Source organism: Hakea prostrata, chromosome 2 (assembly GCF_041222555.1).
Source record: "Hakea prostrata isolate BN-2017 chromosome 2, UWA_Hpros_2, whole genome shotgun sequence".
Lineage (NCBI taxonomy): Eukaryota > Viridiplantae > Streptophyta > Magnoliopsida > Proteales > Proteaceae > Hakea > Hakea prostrata.
The window spans coordinates 63,721,711-63,744,153 of NC_142601.1; the positions used below are offsets into that span (position 1 = coordinate 63,721,711).

General features: G+C 38.9%; 1 non-coding gene and 1 pseudogene across 4 annotated transcripts; both read right to left on the reverse strand.

Moving 5' to 3' along the window:
- Positions 1-5,129: 5,129 nt before the first annotated feature.
- On the reverse strand, positions 5,130-14,049 carry LOC149025634 (callose synthase 12 pseudogene; annotated as a pseudogene). Of its 3 annotated transcripts, none has more exons than XR_016171763.1 (3): positions 8,424-14,049; positions 6,255-6,557; positions 5,130-6,095 (listed from the first exon to the last, which is right to left on the reverse strand). The product of XR_016171763.1 is annotated as a callose synthase 12 pseudogene, transcript variant X3 (transcript). The 3 variants fall into 3 exon arrangements; XR_016171762.1 differs by having other exon boundaries at positions 6,189-6,557; XR_016171761.1 differs by having other exon boundaries at positions 5,130-6,557.
- LOC149025635 (small nucleolar RNA J33) lies at positions 10,735-10,815 on the reverse strand. The gene has a single exon (XR_016171942.1). It is a non-coding gene; the product is annotated as a small nucleolar RNA J33 (small nucleolar RNA).
- Positions 14,050-22,443: the final 8,394 nt, after the last annotated feature.

Genomic DNA, 22,443 nt, shown 5'->3' on the forward strand with positions numbered 1-22,443 from the left:
TGTCAGTCGTCAGAGAGACGATCCAAACTATTCTCTAAATTTGTAAAAGTGGAGTTCAAAAGGCTTTGTTGGATCCTCCTCCCTCCAAGTGTGATTAACGTCTGAAAATGGGAAAAAACTTAGAATTTGGGAAAATTTTAAGGCCTATTTGGTTACATGTCCAGATATTTCAAATTCTAGATCCACGAATATGAGATTTATACTCATTTGGCTATGAAAATCTATGGAATCATTAAATCTAGAGATTCATCTTTTTACACTAAAAACGTGAATATGTAGATTTATAGGTATGGGGTGAATCTCCGGATTTCACCATTATTATAAAAACACTAAACATTTGCCCATTCACAAAATCACATCAACCAAACAGTTTTTCATAATGAAATTTTCACAAATTCAGGTTAACCAAACAGTTAATTTATGAATTATAACTCCATAGATTTGAAATCTCCAGAAACATGTCTACCCTTAAGAATTTATTAGACTTCGTTTCTAATTTGAAGAGAAAATAGAAGAGAAATTTTAAGAGAAGATCAATGTTTTCCTAATATGAGGTTTTAATTATAATTGTTAGATAATTATATGTCACATGTCACGATCCTAGACCCTAATTGCAGGGACTGGCAAGGACGTGAATTGTAGAGGATGTGGTTCTACGCATTGAGACTACATGTCTTGTCAATAGACCCACAATTCACGTACATGTTGGCCTGCACAATCTAGTACATTTGTTCATCCTCCCACCAACACATAAATGATCTCGTCCTCGTACACTTGTTATTTCAAGCTTACAATGTGCACGACAAAAACAAATTAGTTTGCTTTCAACCATCAAAACCATCATTGGAGACGAAAAATCTCTGGGTTTTTAATTTACTTGTACTTTTTAATAAATTAATTAAAATTGCAATTTTCGTTTGTAGTGTAAAATTCTCTTACTATGAAAAATAATATTCCAGTAGTCAAACACATAAATTATTCTTTCTAGGGAAATAAATTTTACATTACATGATTACGTAAAAATATTTATATTTCCCTTACAACCGAAGGAACTCTTGTATTTACAAGTTACAGTTCCAAAAAACGAAAATTTTAAAAGTGAAATCTTCGTGGATATTTCATAGTCATAGGATTGGAATCAAACATGTATACTTATCAAAAAAAAAAATTTGGTAAATATATTTTAGAGAAAATTACAGATTACACGTTTTGTTGGGGTTTAAGTTACGAGTTGCACGCTTTAACGCCCTATATTACATATTGTACACTCAAACTTACAAGTTGCACGCTCATCACTTTCCATCTAAGATTCTGTTAAGTTAAGAGTGAAATGTTCATACCATAGTGCGAAATATCGCTGAAGTTACCTAGTGAACCGGACGAATTGACGAAATTTCGCCCAAAAATTGTCAAATTTTGACCCCCATTTTGGATAGTTTTGGTCATTTTGAGTCCAAATTTGGTGCATACCCTTATTTGATGCAAATATTTGGTAAATTTGAATTATTTCCTATAAATTCTTCCATTTAAATTCTCCTTCCTAGCCACATTTAACATGTTACTAAGGCCTAAATCATTTGGACATAATTATAATGATTACCTGTTCACCTTGAATATTCTATTATAAAATTCCTTAATAATTTAAATTATTTCCATAAATTATTTAATGTATATACTCTTCCTTAACCACATTTGGCACGTTGACTTTTGAGGCCTAAATCACTAGAATATAATTGATAAGATTGCTTATTAATCTTGAAAATTTTGTTATAAAATGTTTTCTTAATTTAAATTATTTTTAAAAATTATTCTTTCCTCCCTATTCATATTTAATACATTACTTTTTTAGTCTTGAATCATTAGGATAGAAATAGTAAGATTGTCCATTGACCCTAAAGATTTTGCTGTAAAATGTGAGAGAAATCGGCAAAATATCAATATTTTGTCAATATATCACAAGAAATAGCGAGATATCGGCAATATCTTGCAGATCAAGTTTCGGTCTTGGTTTGTGAACCGAAACCATTGAATTTCAGCGATATTACTTTCCATGATTTATACCACTCTTATATGATATAATGACTAATCAATTCTCATTTAAACCCTTCCACACCCAATCCTCACCAATCTTTCTATCTACACCTCCTCGAAAATAGTCCACTTTCACCAAAAACCACCCCTTGCCAGAAAATTTCTCTAGCAAATTTCTCTGCCACCATCCTCCTCTGGAAAATTTCTCATAGTAATAGAACTGGAATCAAACATACCTATACCAAAAAAAAAAAATCAAACATACCTACTTAAAGATTTTTATTTTTTTTGGGTACATAAAATTTTATCATTGGAGAGAAGCACCTGGCGAGGGCAAAAGGACCCTAAACACGGATACTCATCGATTTAGACCACCATCCATATCGCTTCTAAGGTCAGAAGCAAAGCCTTCGGAAAAAATAAATACTCGAACATAAATAGAAAAATTTTAGAAATTGTAGAAAACAATAAAAGGAGGAAACTTACATGATTACTACAATTACGTTTGTATTAATAAAAATAGAGTGTTATGAGTTTGGCTTAATAGTAATCATTGTTTTTTGTGTGACAATTTTGCGCTAATTTATTTTTTTATTTTTAAGATAATTATTATTGTTCCCTTGTACTTTTGTTTTATTAATAATCAAACATCTTTCTTTATGAAATTATTGTTATCCCCCACTTCTAACGGTGTTAAATGATTGTTAACGTCAAATATGTAATACTTATTTTGTCCTTCATTAAAATTAAAAAGTTAAAAATATGATGTTACCTTCATTTATAAGAACTATGTTGAATGTCAATTATATCCTTAAAATCTTTATTTTATAATCAATTTTGGCTTTGGTGGGACCACACTCTCATGGGGTTTTTTTTTTTTTTTTTTTCCCTACCCCGGTTTTATAAACCAATGGTTCGACCCGCATCGCACACCTAGCTGTGGTGGGTGAGTCTCCCAGAGGGGATTTTTTGCATCCACAAGGATTCGATGCCGGAACCTTGCTTAAGCGAACCAAGCTGCTTACCACTTGGACCAACCCCCGTTGGGAATAACTGCAGGATTATTGGGATTTTAAAAAAAATATATAGAACAGTAAACTAACGAAACTTAACAAGGCAATAGTAATTATCCTTTTTCTTTTCTTTTTTGTCTGAGGTTCATCCGGACCAGCTTGTGGGTACCTCGATTACATCCTCATAAGGAGCTTTATCATCCGCAAGGATCAAACCCATGACCTCTCCACTAAGAAGTATAGATCTATCCACTCTACCAACCCTTATCTTCTATTTTCCCTACCTTTACTTTTATGTTCTTCAACTCCACCATCTTTAGTCATAACCATTGTCCGACATGTCGGTGCCAGGCGACACAAGCAACATGTCACCCGATTTTTTCAAACCTATCATTCACAGAATCGGGATCATCTCTGGTTTTTTTGAAAAGCTATCAAACCGTCTTCTACGGTTTCTCTACAAAGCTCTCTCCTTTCGAGGTCTCCCAAGGATACTCACCGTCATTCTTGAACAAGTCCGCCATCCCCAAACCACTCGATCTCCTCAATTCCTAGCAGATGGAAGGGAGATTGCGTGGTTTCGAAGAACTTCCCCGCCACCTCATGCAACCGGAAAGTCATTGGAGCTAGGTTTTTCTGCAATGGCTATGAGGCCACCAATGGTAAGAAGAACGAGACTACTAAATACTGTTCTCCCAGGGATTCCGATGGTCACGACACCCACACAGCCTCCATCGCCGTCGGCAGGTACGTCTCCCCTGCCTCCACTCTGAGATATGTAAGTGGCATCGCCGCTGGAATGGCCCCTAAGGCTCGCCGTTTACAAGGTCTGCTGGTTATGACGATTCAGTCTGGTAACTACAAACCAGGACACGAAATTGTCCTGCTCACTTGAGACTGAGACAACAACGACCACCTGAGACAAAAACAATTATACAGTTAACATTCCTAAAGTAATTTCGAATTGGAAATTTCCATGGCCTTCTCTCCTAGCACCGGAAGCACCAAACGGGGAGGCTTGCCCATCCTCGCTGCATTCGACTCCGTCATCTCCGACGCTGGGTTACCAATGTCGCCGTTGGCTATATATCGCCAACTTACGGTAAAAATCGTATAACTGGGGGATTTCGTGTCGCCCCCAACGACACGTCGAAATTTCTCCTTGTGTCGGCGATATATTGCTGACACACGATACCTTGTAACACAACCGTTGTTCTTTTAAACCGAAAAGACTTTCACGTCAGCATCTCTATCAATCCAAAGAGGTGGGTAGGAAATCAAAATAAAATTTTAGTGTGCTAAACAAAAAATAATGTTTCACCACTACATCATCAGATTGAAACTCTTGTTTCCCCAGATAGTACAAATATGACAAAATCCAAAAGAGAAGCAGAAACGAAGGAATTCGATTTTCACTTATTTAGGATCTGTTTCAACATTGAAGAATCAATTTTTATGCCTTCTACGTAGTAAATTCACAATTTTTTTTTTTTTGGTGTGAAGTTAATCCATTCAAATAGAGGGAAAACACGTGGGGACACAACTAGGGTCGTCCAACCACGGAATGGAAATAAGCCAACATGTCTCTTCCGAAATAGACATGGCTAGAGTGGAAATAGGCCAACATGTCTCTTCTGAGATAGACATGGCCACCTTTGCTAGACTATTGGCCATTACATTGGCCTCTCTAGGAACAAAAGAGAAAAAACACAAAGCAAAATTGGCTGCAAGGAGCCGAATAGCTGAGATCACCGCTTGAGAAGTCAAAGGGGCCGGTTTGGAGGGTACTTTGAGAATTGACACCAGCTCCAAATTATCAAATTCAATAGCTACATGACTCTCGAATTTAGGGTTTCTGAACTTTGGTTCGATGAGGTTTTAATTTTCCTGCCAAATCCTGATTTTATTTTACTTTTCCAGCAGCCGAGCAAGATCAACTCTTTCCTTGCCGTAGGTGACGCTAGAGACTCAAAGAAAGGCACGATTTCCCAAGTCCGGAATTGCAACAAAGTGCTCCCCAACAGCTTTACCACCATAAATACAAGGGGACCCAAGGTTGGGTGATGATTTTTTTATTATTATTATCTTTTCCTGTGGGTCCCACAGAATTTGTGGTGGTAAAACCTTAGGGGGCGGGGTGATAATCCTGACGTTTTCGATGGTCGCCATAAATGGCCATTTTTAGGGGTTGCAGCCCTGTTTTGGTGAGAGGAAGAAGAAGAGAAACCAGTCATGAAGAAAGGAAAAGGGGCAAAACTGTAAAAAAAAAAAATAATAACCATTGTTTGGCTAGTTTGTAAACCCAACTCCAAAACATCTTATTCCTGTTGAGGGAAACAATGAATGATTATTTTTGTTAACCTAAACATAATTACTAATCAAAGTAATTTTTTCATACAAAGACATACCAATTTATCTAACGGTCAAAATTACCAAACCAATTTATCTAACGGTCAAAATTATCACATCATCATTCTGATTCTCCATTTCAGAAGCTTCTATTTTTTTCCCAAGTAGACTCCCTAAACATAACTGTAGCTAATCAAAGTAATTTTTTTTCAAAAAAAGACATACCAATTTATCTAACGGTCAAAATTATCACATCGTCATTCTGATTCTCCATTTTAGAAGCTTCTATTTTTTCCCAGTAGACTCCAACTTACCACACGAAAATAAGTCAAAATTTACAATGGATCCTTACAACCCTAGTGCCACCTAAGCTACTTGTGGACCATGGTGGAAAAACTGAAATAGAAGGCTGGTGTGACCGATCAAAACCTCATCAGATGAACACCACTTTGCAAAATGAACTGCATAGTACAGTTAACTCTTTGCTTCCCTCGCTTCAGAGTAAAAAGAAGTAAAGAAACAGCTTAACTGTTCTATGGGCCCGGGTTGGAGCTACTCACCAACTTGACTCTTTTGAAGGCTGCTAGACTCTGTGCTTTCCCATTGTCGAAAAGTAAAAGCCAAGTTCACGGATCTTTGCCTCAAGACACATTTAAGATTAGGATATTGGTCTTTTTCTGAAGCCCAAGGGCCAAAATGTACCTGTAGAGAAACATGGGCACCACAATTTGGGTCATCACAAAACCTAATTAGTGGATAAGAAAATATGCTTTTAAAGAACACAAAGCTGTTTACCAGGAAGGAAAAAAAAAACCAAAGCTCCTAGCTCCATTCGGCAAAAGGGTCTGTGTATAAACATACCTTATAGACCCTGGGGATAATGAAGAGAGTCCATAGTAAACTAAAAGCCCTCTGCAGAATATATTACATGGTGCTCAGACAAGACTGTCAGCATCAAATCTAAAACTCATATTGATTACAAAAGGCGGGGTGAGATGCAACCGATGATGAAGTGGCAGTCAGATTATCCTTCTCTCACACTGAAGATGAGAAAAGAATAAAAAAATTGTGCAACCATGACACTGCACACAATAAGGAACTCCCTCAGTAGAAAAATAAATACATCGCCTACTCCTCTGCTTTTACACCTAGTTCCACTCCATCCTGCAAAACCATAACCATCAAATCAGCAAGCATGCAGATAATACAATGAATGGAACTAGGGGAATGCATGCACAGAATCACTGATAATTTGGATAACCTACCCCACCTCACCACAAAATGAAAGGGAACATTTTTGTGCAAAAGTGAATTTGGATGGGTGCTTTGAAAAAGGAGAACAAACAGGTAACAGTTCACTTTACTGATCACCACACCATTCCTATAGAATATCAATACTCCACAATAAATGTTAGAGAATTCCTCGTTGCATCAAATATGGACCATCCATAAAGTAATAAACCAATTGAAGTCCAGATTGGACTCTCAGGGTAAACATCTGCAAGACTAAAAGGAAGACAAGTTTATCATTTTAGTCTATCAGATGACCAAAGTGGACTAGTGAACCACTAGTCATAGTGAAATACTTTTTATATTCTAGCTTTCCATCAGACTGAAGTTTTCAATAATGATAACATGCTTGTTGCCAACTTCAATACATGGGTGAGAAATATGCAATATATTGTTACAGAAATTAACCAATAAGAATGAAGCCAATTCCTCTCTATCAAGTGATGGCATTCTAGTTCTTCCACACACACTTCTATTTTCTTCTTCTTTCAATATTCTTTTCATTTGTATTTCAAGTACACAAAGAAGAAATGGACATATTACAAGTATAAGTGCAAAACCATTCTAGTTCTAAACCTTTCAAATCCTATAGACAATGCAGCTGAGTAAAGAGCATGACTGTTCTAATGTTCCCAGCCATTTAGCAAAGAAATGACTTTCTGGACTGTTTACTCAGGTATTCCAATATGGCCCTGTATCTTCCCAGTGAAGATCAGATGGGGCCAAATTTTGTGGACATGTAGTGACTGGAGGAACAGACACTTCTCCTGGCAGTTTCATTCTCTATTTGGCACTTATAAACCTGTAAATGCAGTGTAAGAAGCAGGATAAGGGACTGAATAGGTGGTGGATCATAAATAGTCCATGTATCATAAGCAAGATGTGCCGATCGGAAAAGCAGGATCTGCCCCGAAGAAAAATATAGCAGCACCAACAAACTGCTGATGAGTAATCCAATCATAACACCACTATCCTTTTTGAGTATGGGAGTACACTGAAACATACTGGACTGATAGGCTAACTAATCACTTAAAGAGTGGAAAGTAAGCCCAAAACAGACACTACCAAAAACCTGAGGGTTACAGGTGAAGGGTTCCAGATTAGGAAACATTTCTGGAAAGGGGAACCTATTGGCAAGCACAGAGGTTGGCATGTAACTGATTATAAAACTATCAGTTAAAATTCCATTACATCATAAATACTTAGGAATGTGGCATATGTAACACCATGGCACAAGCTACCGTCAGAAAATGTCTGTTCTTTTGCGAGGGGGTTGGTTGTGAAGGGGGGTGAGAAGCACCAGGTAAGATGGGGGGTCCAGGGGGCTCAAGAGCAAACTAGGACAAATATTCAAAAATTGTCCATTTCAAGCTGTTCAAAAATTTTATCTACCAATAAAGCTGATGATTCAGAATTTTTAATGTTATCCACGAAGGTTTTTTTTTTTTTTTTTTTTTTTTTTTGTACAAAGACGCTTTTTATATATGGGGATAGGGATATTACATATGCCGCCGGTAGGAGTTGAACCCAAGACCTCTCCACGAAGTTAATAATGCTTTAAGCGCAACATAGCACAAATATTCCAGAAATAGAGGCTAAATTGCAGAATTATGATGCAAAAGTGCAGTACCTGAAGGTATTATGCCATTTTTGTGAAGAAATAAGCATCAAAAGGAGATTTTAAAATGATAGTGATAAGAATAAACAAGATAAGAATATAAACTTGCAAAAAAGAATTACCTCAACTCACACGCCAACAATCAATTTTTAGGCTGACTAGATTTCTTGCCTGCTAAAATACGAGACATCTGAAGGCCCCTACTGAATGCTTCATTGAAGAGGATCCTTGTTTGCATAGACTGGAAGCCAGGCAACCATGAAAGTAGTCCCAAAGGAACCATGACAACGAGTCCAAACAGTATATCATAAAACCGCGCCAGGGCAACTACAGTCTCCCATACTACAGTAGATTGCAAAAAGGGCCTGAGTACTTGGGCTATAGATATGAGACCCCAACCTGTGGGTATAAATGCCATGAAGCTTGTGAGAATGTCGAGTAACTCAAAGGCGGTAAACTCCACCAACAAAACAACCACAAGTACAACAAGCATAATGACAAGGAACTGAACTAGCCGGTAGTAGATGTGTTCTTTCGCGGAATACTTGTCTCGAGCATATGCAGTTATCACCGCTATACCAACAGCAACAACCATGTAGATCCAAGATAGCAAGTAAACCGCAATACTTGTGTTTCCATTAGCAATTCGGAGCTGGTATACAATTCCATACTGGAAAAAAAAGAAACGGAGATCTAAAATTATCTCCAGTAATTTTCCCCAGAGACCCGTAGTCTTAAAATGGTTCTGTTCCTCATACCACCACATCTCCCAGCTTTGTTCCGATTTAGTGAACACCCCAGCAGGATACCATATCCAGTTCATAAAATCATCCCAATCATATACAGTCTTCAACCAATCAAAGCCCGAGGGGTTGAACACAAAGGAACCCATGATCCATGACACTACCAAGAACCAACTAGAGAGTGTCATCACAATATAAACAAAAGTATTCTTAGTTATACTGCTGTGTGAAGCATATACCGTCAGTATCACCCCAAGCTCAATCGCCTTAACAAAATGACTACGAGCATAGAGCCTGTAGTTCTCAGCAAAGCTCTTGTGTTCCACAACAAAACCTCGCCCTGTTGCTCGATACGCTGCACCACCATGAAGAATGGTCCGTCCAAAGAAATGGGTACGAGTTCCCAGAGAAAATGTATAAAATACGGATGAAAGCTCGAATTGCATCGTCAAGAAATCCCAGACTGCAGGAAGGAACCCATGCTCAAGAGAATTTTCCACAATCATTGGGAGGGCAGTGAAAAGACCCAACTGAATAATGAACTGTTGATTTAGGATTGTGCCAAGTGCTCTATTATTGTTAGAATTCTGCAACATAGCAGTCTCAATGCCACTTAGAACAAGATAAAGGCGGCCCCATAAAAATGCATAAACAGTCAGGACCACAACCATCGAGTTGAAATAGAATCCAACAGTGGTATAAAAGAATGAGAGCATCCGGAAGAAATCTAACCTATGCCCCAGCCTGTAGACATCCCTGCTCAAAACTTGCTCACCGTTACCGCTGGCAACCTTGGCCTCAAACATTGCGATCTGATTAAATCCAACATCCCTTCCCTTACCAACCTGAATGTATTCATGATGCGTCACATTACCACCCCGCAATGTGCAATTAAATCCTGCAAATATGTCTTCGCTGATATTGATGACCCTGGAAGCTTTGCTAATGCCACCACGAGTCAAGAACCAGAATCTATCGAAGACATCTGGGTGGCCATAATGCATCCGAATCTTCAGGGGGTTTGCCAAAACACGTTGTCCCAAGGTAACGAAGCACATCTCTTGTGCAGACATGAACCAAGCAAGTGAAGAGACAGAACCAGTAAAGATATGTTCCCGGACTCCCAAAATTGTTGGTTTACGAATACCATAATTGGTTTTGAATTCCTCCAATAGGTTCCGCATCTTGAGTGCCTCCTCAAAATAGTTGTCTTGGTTCATATCAATGGTCTGAACTGCATCACCACGAGTGAAGATAATTGCATGGTTCTGATTTTCCGGTTTACCCTCTCCAAGCTTCAAAGGACCAGGCAACCTAATCCGATAGATTTCAACCTCCTTCTCCAGCTTTGTATCATACTTCACAAGGACAGAGTAATATTCCACCTGCTCCCTACCTGTGTGGACCTCATCAACATAGGCAACTCGGAGTGCCTCATTATTTTTCATCAAATATAAAATCTCCTCTCCACGTTGGTCTTTTCCTTTTTGAACCCCATAGATCTGGCAACTGACCACATATACAAATTTCATCATAGCAGTCCCATATTCATGGCCTTTGAATAATAGATCCTCCACCATACTACCTGCCCTGGTAAGCCTCCGGGAAGATGAGGATCTACCTGTGCCCAGACCATCCACTGCACCATCAAGCCTCATTGAACCAAGAGATGCTAGATCTTTTGACCCTGCCCTGACTTCCATCTCTGATGCAGAATCAAGAAACGCAAGCATCTTGAGAGCCTTATGGTAATACATCATTCCCCTTACAGTGCGAGACAGCGTCTGACCTCTGTATGATGCCCAAAGGCGGAGATCTCTGAGTTTCTTTGTCCATATTTCACTGTCATCCGCCATTCCCTCTCGGTGCATCCGCTCAATGAAATTCTTCCAGTCATCATCATAAATCTTCTGCAAATAAAACAGGATAGATACACCATCTTCATTCTCACTTCTCAGCTGCTCTCTGCTGTAAACTACATCTTCACTGTAGTAGGGAGTAAGGACGCTGAAAGCCATCATTTTCTCAACTTGGGGAGCACGGGGCATGTTCATGAAGAGGGAGTTACTAAAGAATGATATACGCCGTCTGGCCTCAAGATTCTTTGGGACATCATTCATTGAATCTCTAGAGGTAAGAATTGTTTGCAAACGGCGTAATTTCTGATAGAAGTCAACATGTTCATCACTCGGCAAGTTCACAGCATTCTCAAATAGTAGACCTTTTCCGCTGTTTGAACTGCGAGGTATCAACCCCTCTTGAATCAGCTGCAAATGGGTCCTCTTCGCCTTCGGAAAATCCCAAATGATAACCTCATAAAGGGCCTGAAAAACATTTACCACCTGTGTCATATCTTTCTTTGGCTTGGTGATTAGTGTAAGAAGGTCAACCAACTTTGAATGTATCAGCCTCAGTGAAGTAGTCTTATACGTCTGTGTGAACTTCTCGGTCAGAATCGCATTATCGATCTCTTGGAACAAGTTTATAATTATTAAACGCTCATCAGAGTCATCATTGAGAATTTCAATAAGCAAGTACTTAATGCTATCATAAACTTCTATAACCGCACACCGCCTGTACTCGTTCTTGCAAACCTTCCTCCAAAGCCATTTGTCAGGTGCATCTACCAATTCTTCTGCTTGGCCAAGAGCCAGAAGCAACTCATTGCACAAGAGCACACAAGGCCAACGGATGACACTGATGTTCCAATAGTTTGGTGGCAACACTAAAAGCTCAACCTCACGGTCACTAACGATATCTTCTTCCCTAAACGTTGTAATTATTTCATTCCATAACAGTGCAAACTTGTTTGCCTCTACCTGGTTTGATTCAATCTTCTTGAAGGGCCTGCCCAACCCATATCTCAGCTTCACTCTGCTAATGGCATCAAACAACTTGCTCTTCAGTGTTCCCTGAGTACTCAATGACTGCTCTTCTGGCATGAGATTGAACTGCATTGCGCTTGAGAAGAACTGGAACCTCAGCCTAAGCTGTGCGACGCTCCGAATCTCACCCAAGTGTGAGAACAAACCAACCATAGCCCCAACAAAGGATGAGAAAACTGAATACCATATCTGCAGATCCATCAAGTAGATCAAGATAACAGGAAGCCATAACAGTCCAACAGCTAACCTGTTAGTGTTATTGAAGAACTCGTGCCATTTGAACCGTATGCCCTTAAGATTCAACACAGCTTTGGTTGGGGCGACCATTGGCTTGATCTGGAGGAAGTAACTGAAGGTGAATTTGGAAGCCAGAACAACAATCCAGAACGTGGTATATTTGATGTTCTCTACCAGCCCTTCCCTGACACCACGACCCACGAAAGCCCGGGTCTGAAACCACCATGTTAGCGCATAGAAGATCCTCCAATTAGTCTCCTCAAGAAAGTTCCTCAACCAGGGGACAATGAAAAGTGCCAATGCCAACAGCTCTGGGACGATGTAAACAAAGGCAGCCTGAAGAAAAGTCACTAATCTACGGTTTGCTTCGGCAGACCACCTACGGTCATGATACCTCTGAGACCAAATCCTTCCGTAGAGAACACCGAATGCAACAGTCCATCCTGTGGCAACAACACTCTTCAAAACCATCCTCACCCCAAGCAGCATCGTATCCCTCGATACCCGACTGTACTGAGTACCAGCATCAAGTAGTGACTGAAGAAAACGAAGACCAGCCCAGGTGATGAACAAGGTGAGGACCCTTACCTGAACATCACGGCTGCTCAACGCATCCCACGGAGTATTTTTCCCCTCCCAAGCGACAATAATGGCCGACTGAAGAAACAGTATGAGCAGAACCCAAAGCCGATCGAAGCTGCGATAAATATTCCAGAACGACCTCTGTTCCACAAACCCAGTCTTACCTATACCCTTCCCCTCCGCCTTAGTAGTGAAGAAGCTGCTGCTACGGTCGATTGGCCACTTGAGTCGCTGGAAGCAGCGGCGCTTCCAGAAAAACTCGTTAATGTCATCGTAATTCCTCCAGGCAGAGTGAGGAGCAGTGCCATTTCGACTGTTCCCGACCTCCTTGCTTATAATTTCATAAATAGGGGTTACAATACCGTTCAGAAACGCATCTTCACCGGTGAAGGAAGGAATAAAAGGGCCACCAGTGTTTACGTCAATGTCGTCGTCCTCGAGGATTCGATTAAGCTCCATGGCCATATGGTGAAAGATGTAGCATATGCATTCCGGAACGAAACGAAGGTTTGCGGCTTCACCCCAGATGAGGAGATAGAGGGACACATACAGAAGCTCACGGCGAAGGTCAGACATGGAGTGGTCACGGCGATTTGGGATCCAAACATTAGACTTACGGCCAAGGTAACCACACCAGGCAGTGTAGTTCTGGAGAAGCTTTCTGCGGAAACGGCGAAGAACACCGGCATCCAAGATGTCGATGTTGTTGGGAGGAGGTTGAAGACGCATCTGCGAGTTTGCTAGGTGAAGAACCAGGTGCTCTCTCTGATTACGAACGTTATCACGTTGGAAGCCGAAGAAAGCACCCAACCAGTCCAGCAGGTCCATACGTTCGTGCCAAACGACAAACGGTGGCTTCCGGAGTTCTCCGACCGTACGAAGTGCGGCGGCGGCGGCGCGTACTTCAGGGTAGCGGAGGGATGGGTGATCAGCCAGGAGATCGTGTACAGGGATGATGTTGTAGATTTCCTCTGCCTGCGGCCGCCGGGAGTATAGTGGCGGCGGCGGCTGTACTCCACCGTTGAAGGCGGCGGCGGCGGCGGCACCGATGGGGTTCTGGACGTAGTTGGATCCATGGGTGGGACCACGTGGGGGAGGTTGGCGCTGTCTCAAGTTCATCTCATCTCATCGGAATCTGTCTTTGTGTTTGTCTGCGGAAGATCACAGAGATGGAAAGAGTGACGGAGCCACTGAGACTCCGAAAGGAACAACAAATGAGTAACTGAAACTGAAAGATCCACTTATATCGTGTAGAGATAAAAATCCATCACAGAAGCCAACACGCAAAGCGATTGATTCAATAATAGTATTATTTGTCCGTTATGATTAGTTCAAGAATATACGTTTGAAATTGAAGATCTATATTCCTTGCAAAAAGAAAAGAAGAAAAAGATGTGACATAATCGATTTTTTTTTCGTAGAGTTGTTGTTGAATTTTAAAAGATTCGATTGCCTTATGAGAATGGCATGACATCAAACAAATGTTACTGTATTAGTTGTTGGAGAATTTTGACGTTGTTACTTGATTTATGATGTTGTAAGACACCTGAGAAAATGATTTATTACATGAAAACAAGAGGAGTATTTTAGAAAAATTATATAAATAGGGACTCGTCAATGGAAGAGTCCACATAATTAATGATAAGGAATGGGGAGATCTAAAGAAGGCATATGTTGTTGCAATGTTGCCTTCTTCACTCCCACAATGGAAACCAAAAAGCATGAAGCTTACACAATCAAGTGATAATCAATGTTGCTTTTTCTTTCTATATACTTAACTTGAAAATATTGGCATTTGTTAGGTGGTAGAGAGAGAAAATGTATTTTTTATTTTTTATATTTTTGTTGAATAGTAATGATATTTGTGAAGTACAATCAAAATTAGAGGCTATAGTTTTAATAAAAAAAAATTAAATTAGTAATTGGGTTTGGAAGAGTCATATGGCAATTTATTTTGAATTATTATTTATAAGAGATAGAGATAAGCATAACACTTGCGTGTAGAAAGTTAACCAGCAATCGTAACATCATATATAGAGGGTGGTGCATCATTCAAGAGGGATTAAGAAAGAAAGTCTCTCTATGCGCTAAATTGCAATATAGCATGGTTACAATTTTTCTTTTTCACTATTTAAGTTTTTATTTCTTTCATCTTTTTTGGGGGAGGGGGATGTGGTGTGAAAGGGGGAATTGCTTCAATTAAATGCCCATGACTATCAAGCCGAATTTCGGATCATCAGATCTTAAATTTTGGTCGAGATTTCGATCTCGACTATTGAATATCAACGGCCAAGATTTCGAACCGACGGCCGAAAGTGTTATGCTTGACAATTAATGCACAAGACTAAAGCAAGGTCGCAAGGGGAGAATGTTGATAATGTGATATTTATCAATTTAGTATTTTTTTTTGTGTAGAAAAAATTCATTGAAAAACACAAACAAACCTCAAGGAGTCTTAAATGCATAATTCAAGGATTCAAGTGGTAGACTTTAGGAAGTACGTCTTGCTGGAAATAGACATAGCCTTCATGGCTAGTGAATAGGCAAACATATTCCCCTCCGTGTAAATTTATCACACATTACAATCCAGTAATCCACATAGTCAGCAAACACTACGTGAGAATAAAATATAAATCAACCCCAAAGTCCTAAAAACTTGAATTCAAAACAAATAAAAATTAAAATAATAATAATAAATAAAAAAGACTAATTGTTAAATTCATATTTAAGAAAGAAAGGAAAAAAAAAGAGAGAAAAACAACATAGATTTAGAATGGTTCAAATGCTTTGACGATCATTATTGAATGGGTTATGTCAATAATTTATTGATGGATATGGTATACCTCTTATAAAAATTTTATCCGTTACTATATTTATGATTTGTTTTACATTTTAATTTATTGAATTTTATTACAATAAGATACACACAACTCTCTTAAAGTTGAAATTTGAAATAATTCTTATCCTTATCATTTTATCGTATTGAGTTTTCTTAAGTATAACTCTTAATGAATTCAAATTCAAATTACTTATTCGGTTGTTGTGGGGTTCATGTGCTAGTAGTATTAACACTATCTAACACTAAGTCCGTCCTTTGGTTTATGAGTGTCCTTTCATTTTAAAACAAATTCATTAAACCTTATAAAAACCAAATGAAGTCTAACCAAACCAAACTGGTTCAATCTTAAAATGGGTCATCTAGCTACCCAGGGAAAGTAATTTCGGCGAATTTCGGCGAAATTTCACCGAAATTCGCTGGTTTCGCTCACCGGCGAAACGAAATAAGAGGGCGAAACGATATTCGCCGGATATCGCCGATTTTTCGGCGATATCTTGCCGAACTAGCGATATCCGGCGATATCTCGCCGGAAAATCAACACTGTTCGCCTCTTTCAGTCTTTGTCTTCTTTCTCTCCGTCAATCCGAGGGAGCTCTAGCCTCTAGGTCTTCATCAGTGTTGTCTTTGGTGTTGGTGGTGGTAGTATGTCCGGCACCCAGAGGCACCACCGGCAGCAGCAGCAGCGATAGCTGTGGGAGAAGCAGTTCAAGGAGAAGAATGGAGGCGACGAAGGGTGCCTACCTGACTTCCGGCCACTGCTGGCAAGAGTTCGCCCGACCGTTCATGGTGAAGATGAAGATGAGAAGATGAAGATGTACAAGACTACAAGCAACCGTCATTCTCACTCATTTATGAAAGTATTAAATATGGTAAATCATACCATCTTCACCTTTTTGGCATTTGAGCCTCATGTCACGTGGCTCTTTAATGACCATGAAATTGTTTAAAAAGGCACAAAAAACAAAAACCTTCAAAGTAAACATGAACCTGATTTGACTAATCGACTTTTCAGTTTTTCACTTTTCACATGTTATTATTTAATGTAAAAAAACCAAAACTCTCATACGGTCATACCAATGTGATATATTTTAAATTTTTAATTACTATTTGGGGTGAAATATCGCCGAAATCTCGGCGATATTTCGCCCTTTCGCTCGGTTCGCTGGGTAGCGAACCGGGCGAACTGAACGAACTATCGTTCCTTGTAGCTACCATCATTCCATCGGGACCACAACAAAAGCATCTCACGGGTTGTAAATCCAAGAGCTCTAATATGCATTTCACACTTTAGATATGCTTTCCCTTTTCTCGAGGAGTTCAGTAGAATCAAAACACCTGGTCCCATTTATCAACATATCTCTTTAGTTGTGCGTGCACGCAACATGACGGTGCTTGTGATGCCACCATATCGCCATTAGATACATGCTACATTAATTTCATTAAATTCTAGCTATTCAAAATATTATGTGCATTCAATTTGACCAATTTTTTTTTTTTCATTGAAAGAAATCAATCCTGTTTTGAGTGGTTGAGATTTCATTGAACTAAAATAAAAAAATAAAAAAATAAATAAATAAATATATATATAAAAAAACAAATTAATAAAAATAATAATAAAATTCACATAGTGCTAGTCTGCTGGCCAAGCAAGATTCTGTCTTTAATACTTTAAATCCTAAACTGCAGCTTTGTTGTCTTTTCTTCTCTTTATTTTTTTTGGCTGAAAAGTGAAAACAACTTGAGGATCGGACTTCCACGCATCTGATATTTAACAGAAAAAAAAATGCCTTTTTATTTATTTATTATTTTTTTTTATCTCGGTGAGAGAGAAATGAATGTCATAAAAAGTGGAGATTTATCCTTCCACATCTACTTAGAGGCAGTATTTGTTTGTGATGCGACTAAAATTTATTAAACTTTTAGATCCTTAAGCATTAACTTACAAAACAATGTTAGATGTGGTCCGACCGTGGGGTTAGGAGGCCAGAAGCCACCTTCGAAGGCTAAGTTAGTGTTTATTAGAAAAAATAAAACCTGGTGTAATCAGGAGCACGAGATCAACAAGATAGCTCGAAGCGTAGATATGTCTCGTCCTTAAGACGAACGCCCCTCACGGAAGGGCTATGAGGCCAGAACCGCTCCCAAGATACAAAGAAGCCCAAACTCAAGGTTGTTTCCCGAGTTTTGCAAAGCACAGACAAAACTCAGAACAGAGAAAACTTCGAATTTTCTTATTTTCTGCCGTTGAGAAAATAGAGAGGATTTATAGGCATTGAGGGCCTTTACCCAGTCATGACTTCGTATGGGGCACCCCTCTCGAGGGATACAAATGCCAACGGGTATTTGAGCCGTTGGATCGGCCGCACGATCTAACGGCCGATTGAACCATCAAAATGACATTTATGAATCTACTTCCATCGCCCTAGATCCCGTGATCAAAATAGACGGCGGATCTTATCAGGCGAGGCGGCGCCAAAAACGCCTAAATAGCCCACGCCCACGCCCGGGCCGGACGGCACACCGCCCGCGACATCGCACACGCATTGGCATGTCTTTTGATATTAAATCAAAGTTAATAGGCGTACCTATTAATTAACTTGGATTCCGACATCTCGGTTTCCAATGTGGGACTATATAACACACTTTCCTAAAATAAAAAAAGGAAAGTTTTCGCACTTATAAATCCAATTTTAAATGAAACGTTTATTATTTTATTATATTAAAAATAATACAACAGTGTTGAAATTGATCACCAAGCTCTAATAAGTTGCCGGGCTTAAATTCAATATATGGGAAGGAAATGATTAAGACATCTCAATTGTACGTGAACTTGTGATTTATATAGGGCTACCTTTATTTCTCAAAGATTCCTTGGTATCTTCTCTTGGTGACCATTTGATCTTAGGGATTTACCTTTCTTTCGGAGACAAAGACAGACCTTTCAAAACACGATCGTCCACTTTGTATAATGGTAGTTACTATTTATCCATTTATAATTCTGATCACATATCCCCTGAATTATTTGGAACCATATTTATCCTGATAACCGTAAAGTCCCTTTATCCTCGCGTTAGTTACTAATTTGAACTCTGGACCGACCCGACCGAGTTTCTTGAACCGACCATGATTAAATCCATCTCCAATCGGAACTTGTGACCCTACTGTGGTCGAAACCAGCTCAGCTTATTTTATCCTTATCAGTTTGCAAAGGTGAGGCGATTAAAGAAAAGAAAAAAAAATGTAGGCTTATAGTGGGGTAAGGGAAAAGGAAAAGAAATTAATTAATTTGGTAGAAAAGTATTAATTGTGTGATTTTTTTATTTTTTACATTTTTACACAAAATCTACACATTTTGTCGGGTTATTAAAACACTTGAAGTGGGAAGCTTGTCATGTCACCAAATAAACTTTCTTAAATTAAAAAAATTTTAAGAAAATTTGTCTAACTTTACTATTCCAATCAACGAAAAAAACTATATATTTAAATTTTAAAGAGAAATTTTAATTTTTCAATAATTTTTTTCCAACAAACAAACGCAACCTAAACAACTAATCCGAACTTATTACGCAAGGTTTCTCTTTCCATCTTATCTTAAACGCAATATTTCTCTCTCCATTTTGTTTTAAACTCAATCCTTCTGTCTCCCTCACAAGTCCTTTCTTGTCTTTTAAAATTTTACTTTACTTCTGTCACGAATTAGCTACCTCCTTATGGCATATATTATAAAATATAATCTGAGAAAGTAAATAAGATTTGTATGCAAAGTAGAAGCTCTCCTTTTTTCTAAAAAGCGGCACAAGATTTGAGAATGTCAAATATTCAAAGCGAAAATCGTGACCCACCCTATTGGAAGTTCCACACCATTATTTTATTTTGAGTTTTTTACATGAACCCCTCATTTTCATGGAAAACAAACCACAACCCCTCTAAAATCAAAACCTTGCAAATACCCTCTCACCGTTAATCACGTTACTTAGGATTGATAAATAATTTTAATACGACAATATTACCCTCAAATATGGAAACGTTTGAATTTTATTTTCAAAAGCTGTTTACATGAGCCCCCTCCATTTTCATGGAAAACAATGCGCACCCCCTCTAAAATAAAAAAAAACCTTGCAAATACTCCCTCCACCATTAATCCCGTTACTTAGGACTGTTAAATAATTTTAATATGACCATATTACCCTCAAATATAGTAACGTTTTAATTTCTTATTTTCAAAGCCATACCACCTCACTTCTCACATTTACTCACAATGCCTCGTAATCTATCATCACTACTGCCAATCAACATCTACGATTACCACCAGAGGAACATTTGAGGAGAAGCAGTGTGTACATCATCTTGAGGAGAAGAAACGTTGCTGGAGAAGAAAAAAAAAAATTGCAAGAGAGGTACGCACTGCTTCTCCTCAAATGTTCCTCTGATGGAGGGGGTATTTGCAAGTTTTTTATTTTAGAGGGGGGCGAGCATTGTTTTCCATGAAACTGGAGGGGGCTCATGTAAAAAAATCTTGAAAATAAAAAGTTCAAACCTTACCATATTCGAGGGTAATATGGTAATATTAAAATTAGTTAACAGTCTTAAGTAACGGAGTTAATGGTGGAAGCGAGTGTTTGCAAAGATTTTTATTTTAGAGAGGATGTAGTTTGTTTGCCATGAAAATAAAAGGTACTCATGTAAAAAACTATTTTATTTTCAAACTACACCATTATCAGTGAGAAGTGATAATAAAGTTTTAGTGTCGCCATCTTCCATCACACAAAGAAGAGAAGACTGAGTTGCAGACCTAGGAATCTATCTACCATACGATATGTCAACAATGGATGCCGTGAAGGGCTCAGCCTTCCAAGAGACGTGTATCTGGTGCACCATTGGTTCTAACTTTACGTTATATCTATCTGTATATATATTTCTTTTGGTAACCAATCTTCCTTTGTTATCAATCCTTTTTCTATATCACTTTTACACACGCACTCTCTCTCTCCTTTTCCTAATTCCACACTTTTTTCTCTCAATATTTACAATCATATCTCAAAACAAACTAAATATTTCCACCTTTCTGTCTCTTCTGAATTTATGATGGCATGATATTGCTTTTGCTATCTTAAAATTAGGTTTTGCTATTGTTGCTGCAAAAATTCATTTTACAGCACAACTTGCAAAAAATTTACTCGACCAGGTTAGTCAAGGAACTTCTCTGACTATCGAATTAGTAGAAACTCGTATCTTTAGGATAAGAAAATAGCTCGTACAACTTTTAATGCTTGAGAGAGTAAACTCAATAGTACATACATGATAATGATGAAGGTGTGAATATTTATATAATTTAAGAGAGGTTATCTTAAATGTGCAGTAATAGAGTTTGAATGAAACTCTATAGTTGTTGCTAACTTTTTGAGGAGAATAATCTTATCCTTCAAGAGAGTATTACTTTGATTGTAATTGTGAAATTTAATTTGGATTTTAAGAGTAATTCAAAATATCTTATTTGATCGAAACCCTTATTCTTATTTTTAAAGAGGTTGGAGACGATTCAAATTGTACACATTGTTGAGTGCCTTCATTTTTTTTGTGGTTTAACCAAGTTTTGATCGGTTCGGTTCTTCTTTGATTGACCTAGGTAGGTCTATTATAAATTGTCCATAACAACTATTTATTTATTATTTTTCCTTTCGATAAAAAACCTGCAAATGGATTCACAAGAAAAGCATTTTGGGCGTATCATGGTTTTGCTATTTTGTTTATTTATTTATTCTTCTTCTTTTGGGTAAAAAACTTGCAAATGGATTCATGGGGAAATGCCTGGATGGTTTGGTAGAGTGGTAAGATCCATATTTTTCAGTGGAGAGGTCATGGTTCGATTCTTATGGACGACAAAGCTCCATCTAAGGATGTAATCAAGGTATGCACAAGGTGGCTTGGATGAACATCAGTCACAAATAAAATGCCAAAGTTGGTTTTCCCAAAATTAATGCCACCAGACTGCCACATAATCAATGACGAAGGAAAAATCAAAGACAGGATTTATTTGTAAATATTTATTATACAACAGGTTAGAGATATTAAACAAAATGAACCCCAACAGAGAAAACCCACCACGGGACGCCCGTGAGCTTGAAAACCACGGGAACAACCCAGACACACCGCGAACAACCATCAAGAATATGATTACTAGTGAACAAAGAAACCCACTGCAACACGAACCTACCGCTGGATAGCTGCTGCAACCCAACCAGCAGGATGACCAGAGAACATGACCACGAATGAGCGAACGCCAAGAAGGAGGCAGAGACCCGTGAGTGTGTGGAAGGCGATTTGCCCCAGACACAGCAACAGAGGCCTCGAAACACCCCAAGATAGTTATCGAAACTCAACGAACAAGGAGGCAAGCGAAGAGCCCCCGGAATGGTCCATGAGAAAGTCCACCCACGAACCGACAAGCGACGCACCCCCAGCGATCGGAACGGACCAAACAGAAAGCCCATGGCGCAAGGCGACCAGAACAGAGACCAGGGAGATTTCCAGTGAGCTTGCGATGAAAACGAGAAGCGAAGCACCACCCAAGCCAGCAGGAAACACCAGGAAAGCTCCAAGCTGCAACACCCAACCGACAAATCCCAAAAAGCAAAACAGGATTGATCCATGTCGCTCGGTGAAAAAGAACACGAAATAGCACAAAAAACCCACCAACAGAGACACCAAAAGAAAAAGCAGCCACAAGCAACGAAACAAACGAAGCAAGCGGTAAACCAAGACAAAGAGGGCGAGCGAGCCCCGTCAAAGGGTTAGTTAGGGGGGAGAAACAGGGAGGGGATATCACACCGCAACCAAAACCCCGCCGGCGAGGCCC